General features: G+C 41.9%; 1 protein-coding gene across 1 annotated transcript in view; it reads right to left on the bottom strand.

The window, feature by feature from the left end:
* MSANTD4 (Myb/SANT DNA binding domain containing 4 with coiled-coils) overlaps nt 1-5981 on the bottom strand; it is a 28281-nt gene that overhangs the window by 21373 nt on the left and 927 nt on the right. The gene's annotated exons all lie outside the window — the stretch shown is intronic.

Here is a 5981-nt window from a genome sequence, read left to right as displayed (position 1 = left end):
CTTGGTTCTTTTAAAAATATGCACATAATCTTAAGAACAAGGTTTGTGGGGGGTTTATTTTCAAAACTGCAAATGATTATGCACAATCTTTCAATAATCATTCAGCTTAAATTGCAGATAGCAACGAAGATAATTCTATGCAGTTGGTCCAATAAAAGATTGCATTCTAAGAAATCCTTGTCACATAACAAAGAAGCATTTATGATGCATAAAGCATTCATGAAGCAGATTGGCATTTGTTAATGTGTCAAAATACTGACTGATTTTATTTATATACTGCATAGTAGTACAAGCACTTTTAGGAAACTGCTGTACACTATACAGTTAAAAATACCACCATTTAAGAGTGGTAGACAGAATGGCTGCTATCTGGCCTCTGTCACTATCAGGAACTTTCACACCATTACCAGGCTAGATGAACAGCTTTTAGCCCCCCCAGCTACCATGGAAGCATGTTAACAGATTCAAGTGTGCCATGGTTCACAGTGCCAAGACCAATCATGTCTGAGCCTTTTGAGATACCACACTGTAACTGAGGTGCTACAAAGGACACTACACATGAATGCTAGATGGCAGCCTGTTTAGTACTGGATTTGGTGAAGGTCTTCTCAAACTGAACACTGATTGGTGACTCAAAAACTAATGACTGGGTCAAGTCCACTTGAGTTTTTTCAGTGTTTGCATTATTATAGACGCATAGACACACACAGAGACACACAATATTGGCTAAAATATTTTCTATAACAACCTTTTTCTCCAGAAGCAGCTTCTAACTTTCCAGTTCCCACTAGTTTCCTATACAGGCTTACCCTTTTATAAGATTTTTCACCCCAGCATGCATTTCTGATTTAAATGCTGCAGAGAGAAACAACTACAAGCCTAAAATGTCTTTTTAAAAACCAGTTGTCACCTACAGCCCCCACCTTGAACACTTTGGGCTCATCATTAATGATCTTCAACCCTTCCTGGAACAGGTTTCCTCTCAATATAGTCGTGGAGTACAAACCTCTCCTAGCTTACAGACAGCTCCCAAACCTCAAAACAGCACCTCTCCAGCAACAAGCTACCCAACTCCTATCCTCACTGAGGCACCAGGCCTTGCTTGCAACAGGCCCAGATGCAAGTTGTGTCCCCTCATCAATACAGACCACATCATAACTGAACCAAATAATATGGATTATAACATCTGAGGTTCATTTACCTGCAATGCTACTGAAATCACATATGCCATTACCTGCTTACAGGGCCCCTCTGTCTCTGCTGCTTATATTGGAGACAGGGGACAATTTCTACATGAAAGGATGGGCACTGATCTGACACCAGTTCTAGAAAGACACCCAGGCCTGAGGCAGAACACGTTAACCCCTGATTATCCCATCGCTGATTTCACGGCAGCTGTTCTTAGACCACATAAACTTTAAAAACAAACCTGAATATGACATTGTGGAACAAGAAATCACCCACAAACCAGTTTGTCTTAATTATGGTTTAAACAGGGAGTATGAATTATGTCATTACTGTATTAGCTTTTGTGATTCCTTTGTCCTTAAGGGTCTATTACTTATCTCCTTCTCCCAACATCTCTTCACTGCCTCCTTCTCCCCTTCCTTCATTCTGTCTTTAGTATTCATTGCACTCTTATTTGATGCGCTGCTTTGTGCATGCTACACATCTCTGATTTAGTTAGTCTATGAGGTGCAAATTAGCCCCGTCTTCTTTAAAAACCGGACAGTTACTGCTTACATCACTCTTTTTGAATTGATACGTTTAGGTTATGTTTTCCCTTATCGTTTATGTCATTACTAAAGTGATGGCACACTTTTCCCCAGCTTACGACCTTAGAAGTAGGTCCTAAAATTTGCCTTCTGGTGTACTGTCAGGGATGCTTCACTTTCTAGGATCACCTGGGCTTATATCACTTTACATGTCACTTTAAATGTCATGGCACTTCAGAGGCTAAAAGCCTGGGTCCTGCAGTAGCAGAATGGATGACCCTGTGAAACCCCTCTAAACTTGGTATCTACTACATGACTGATGGGCCTGCATGACCCAGGTGGGCCTTGCCAGTCATATATTCCTAAATTAACAACTGAAAATAAGAATCTAGAGAAACTTATAAGCTAGTAAAACATTGAGCATATTGATAAATGTAGCCAGACACTAAAAAAACAACCAAAAAAGGAGGTATGAGATCACTAAAAAAGCAATCAAAAAAGGAGATAATGAGATCACTATGCCAAACTACAAAAAGGTCCATGGGTGACTGGGCAGTTACAAGAGATTATCGAAGACCAACATGGAAATATTTTCAGCATCCCTAAAACCAAAACAAAAAGATGGGTGAAGCACTTCCATTATATATTAATCAGGCTTCCTCCTGAAACAAACTTAGCTTTTACAATGTAGATAAGATGAAAGAACTCAGTGTTAATTACAAGGAAATCACCTTGGGGGCACTAAAGCAGCTGTCAACAAAACAAAGAACAAGGCAGCAGACCAAGATAAAGTAACTGCAGATCTGCTTGAAGCAAACAGCAAAGGGAACTGAAAAATGCTCCTATGCCATTCCTCACTAGCTATGGGAGACAGAAACCTCTAGAAGAAGGGAAAAAGGAATCATCATAAAATTGCTTAAGAAAACAGCTTTAAACAACCATAACAACTGGCTTGGGATCACACTAGTCAGGGAAACTGTTCTGTACAATTATTCTGAATAGAATTCACAGTGCTGCTGAGCTAGATTTCATGAACAAGTAAACTTGTTTTCATCCTGCCTACTCTTGCATTGATTATATTTTAACTCTGTGTGTTGTTACAGAACAAAAACAATGAATGGCAGCTATTGCAGGCCTTCAACTGACTTTCAGAAACATCTGACAGTGTAGATATAGTCTCTGATATATACTAGAAATCTACCAATTTCTCTGTAAAATAATCCAGATCTTGCAAAATCTTCATTAAAATGCCAAAAGTACTGCCACCTGTCTAATCAGGAATTGACCAATTTGTTTATGAAGAGGAAAGAAGAAACCTCAGGTAGAACCTTGCACCACATTCAGGACGACTCTTAGACACAAAATCCACAGGTGATAAATGCAGAAGGGACAGTCATTCAATAATTGGGCTCTACAGCCACACTCAGAGATGTTCAAGAAGCTGGTGCCTCACTCAGCACAAATTTGTCTCATAAGACAAGACAGATGCATACCTCAGGAGTTAGGCAAAGGTGTTTTCTCTTTCCTTTTTTGTTGGGCGTCAATCATCAACTTTGCCATGTGACAAACTGCTGGCATGAAAACTGGAATTATGTATGTAAATCGAGTAGTTGGAGAGCTAAACTTTTGCAGGTGTTATTTGCCTCATGAATATTTTGATAAATTAAATGCAGGAAGAGATCAACAGCCTAGTTAGAACTGATAAACAATTAGAGCTCCGGTGTTGTTGCAGCTGCAACAGTCCAGGAAATGTACAAGAGGCAAGGGTTTTTTGTATCTTGCATTGGACCACCAGTATAACTGAGAAAGATTTTAGACAAGTTTTTGGGCACAAAGTACCCATTTTTCTGTGCCCTCATAAACAATTAGGGTCTTAAAACCAACAAGTTAACAATGTTATGAGAATCAGTACAGCCCTGCCCGATTCCATTGTTCTAAATGGAGTAGCCTTGAATACTGTTGATGAGCTTATTTTTCTGGGCAGCACCTTTTATAACTCAGGTACCTGCATGTCTAATGTAATGACCCGAGTGGGCAAGGTAAGGCAACGTTTTCTTGGAAGCACTGCTCAATATGGAAATCTAATATCCTCAGCATTTGCATTAAAATGTAAATCTTATGTGGTAAGGTATTAAGTGCACTCCTACATAGGTCGGAGGTGCGGAAGAGCAAAAGTCTACCAAAGAAAAATGATCAGCTGTCATTGTGCATCCTCAGATATTAATGCCAAATATTCAGAGAAAACGGGCAGGTAGAATAATGTCAATATCCTAGAATGGGCACAATTACTGGGAGCTGTGCAAACAGTACCAGCAAAACCTGGTCATATTCTGAGGATGCCAGATAATAAGCTCCCCTAAGAAAGATGAGAAATCAATCCAGAAAGACTCCTTGCAACACATGAAGAAGCAAAGAAGTAACTTTAGAAATTAAAAACTTCAGCAAATGAAAACAACTGTCCATGACAGAATGGGCTGGTGATAATGAACTTCTGCCTTACACATGTAATGGTGAGAGAAACAAACATGATTCATTTGATTGTGTTAATTAACAGTAGGGAGGATTATAGTAGCTTGTTTACCACTTTGAGTAAATTTTACTATGGGATTATTGACTCACTTAGATTAAATCAAAAGTTAGAGGATGCATTAATTATGTTACCTTAAAGATAGGTACAAACTTCACATGGGATAAGTGTGGAAGGGACTCTCATTCAAGCCACACTCTCAGACACTTAAGGGGCTGATTTACTGTGGCAACTGAAAAATACATGTTATCTAGAAAATATATGTTATTAATCACAAAAGATTAGGTATGCCTTCACAGACAAACACAGCAGCGTGCCAAAATACACCCATAATCCAATCTGAGAAAATATAAATTGCTGTATTTAAAGTCTAACTTGCAAAATGCATATACTTATGGCACAGTTCAGATAAGAATATTGCTTCACTATGAAAATGGGATAGTTGTTTTCCAAGATGCACAAGTGATTGAAAATTATTGTGGGCCAGTTCTACAGTTCTCAGCAATCAGCGTCCTGGTTGACTCCCTCCCCAGGGACCTCAGCTGCTGGCTCCTCCTGGCCCTAGCCAAACTAGTAATATATCTCACCAAGAAGGAGACTCTGGCCAGGAGGACCTCCCCCAAGGACTGTGGGGCTGCTTTCCTGTCGCTGGCACAATCCCACGTCTGAACAGATTTTCACTGGGCAGTGTCCACTGGCTCCTTGGACTCATCTGAGAGCCAGCGGGCACCCTCCAGTGTGCTCTGCCTGGGGTCCCCTCCACACCTTACCACACTGGCTTTAAACTTTTGACCTTCAGTCCCATCCCTGTTTTCTTATCATTTGTCCCAAAGAATTTAGCTGCCACTTTCCCAGTAGCTTCCCTTTCTGAGGGGGGTTTATTGGCCCACTTGGTGGGCCATTTGCTCATGAACCCCTAACATGGCAAATAGGCCTATTTGACTCCCCAGAGACTTTAGCTGCTGGCTCCTCCATGGAGCTGCCACCACAGGCATGTACCTGGCACAGTTCAGACTTCCCTAACACCTTGTGTAAGTACAGAAAGACCCTGGCATATGCATGCCTGCACTGTGGCAGGCTGCAGCCCCTTCACCACCTCCTCCAGAATCTCCTGCTTGGTTCTGGTTGCTGTACTCCCCACACCTTTTCTTTTACACACTCCCTGTCCATGGCCCCATCAAATCCCGGGACCTCCTAGTCAACCTCCTCCTGGCTCTGGCCAAGCTGGAAATATACTTGACCCGGAAAAAGGCTCTGGCCGCAAGGACAACTAGGGACTGCAGGGCTGTTTTCTGGCGTCTAGTCTGGTGTCTAGTCTCCCATCTCCGGGCTGTGTTTCACTGGGCAGTGTGCACTGGCTCCTTGCACTTGTTCAAGGGCCAGTGGGTGCTGTCCAGCATGCTCTGGTTGGTGTTGTGCCCTCTCCACTTTTGGTGCACTCATTTAAAACCTCTGACCTTCCCTTCTGTCCCCATTTTCTTCTTCTGCTGTCCACTTGTGAACTTAGTAACCCCCATATTAAGAGAGGCTTTCACAGTTTTACTTGATGGGCCTTGGCCCAATGCACATCACATAGGCCGGGTTGACTCCTTCCATATCAGTGGCTTTGCAAGAAGACTCTAAGGGACTTGCCACACTGAGAGTTGAACAAACGTTGGTGGGCACTAGCATTAGCCGGGTTTGGAGCAGGCAAACAGCCAGTCCAGCAGGGGTCTGGAGGACTGAAAGATAAGTACATC

This window comes from Crocodylus porosus, unplaced genomic scaffold (assembly GCF_001723895.1).
Source record: "Crocodylus porosus isolate Cpor-Errol unplaced genomic scaffold, CroPor_comp1, whole genome shotgun sequence".
Classification (NCBI taxonomy): Eukaryota; Metazoa; Chordata; order Crocodylia; family Crocodylidae; genus Crocodylus; species Crocodylus porosus.
This window is presented reverse-complemented; position numbering and strand designations above follow the sequence as displayed.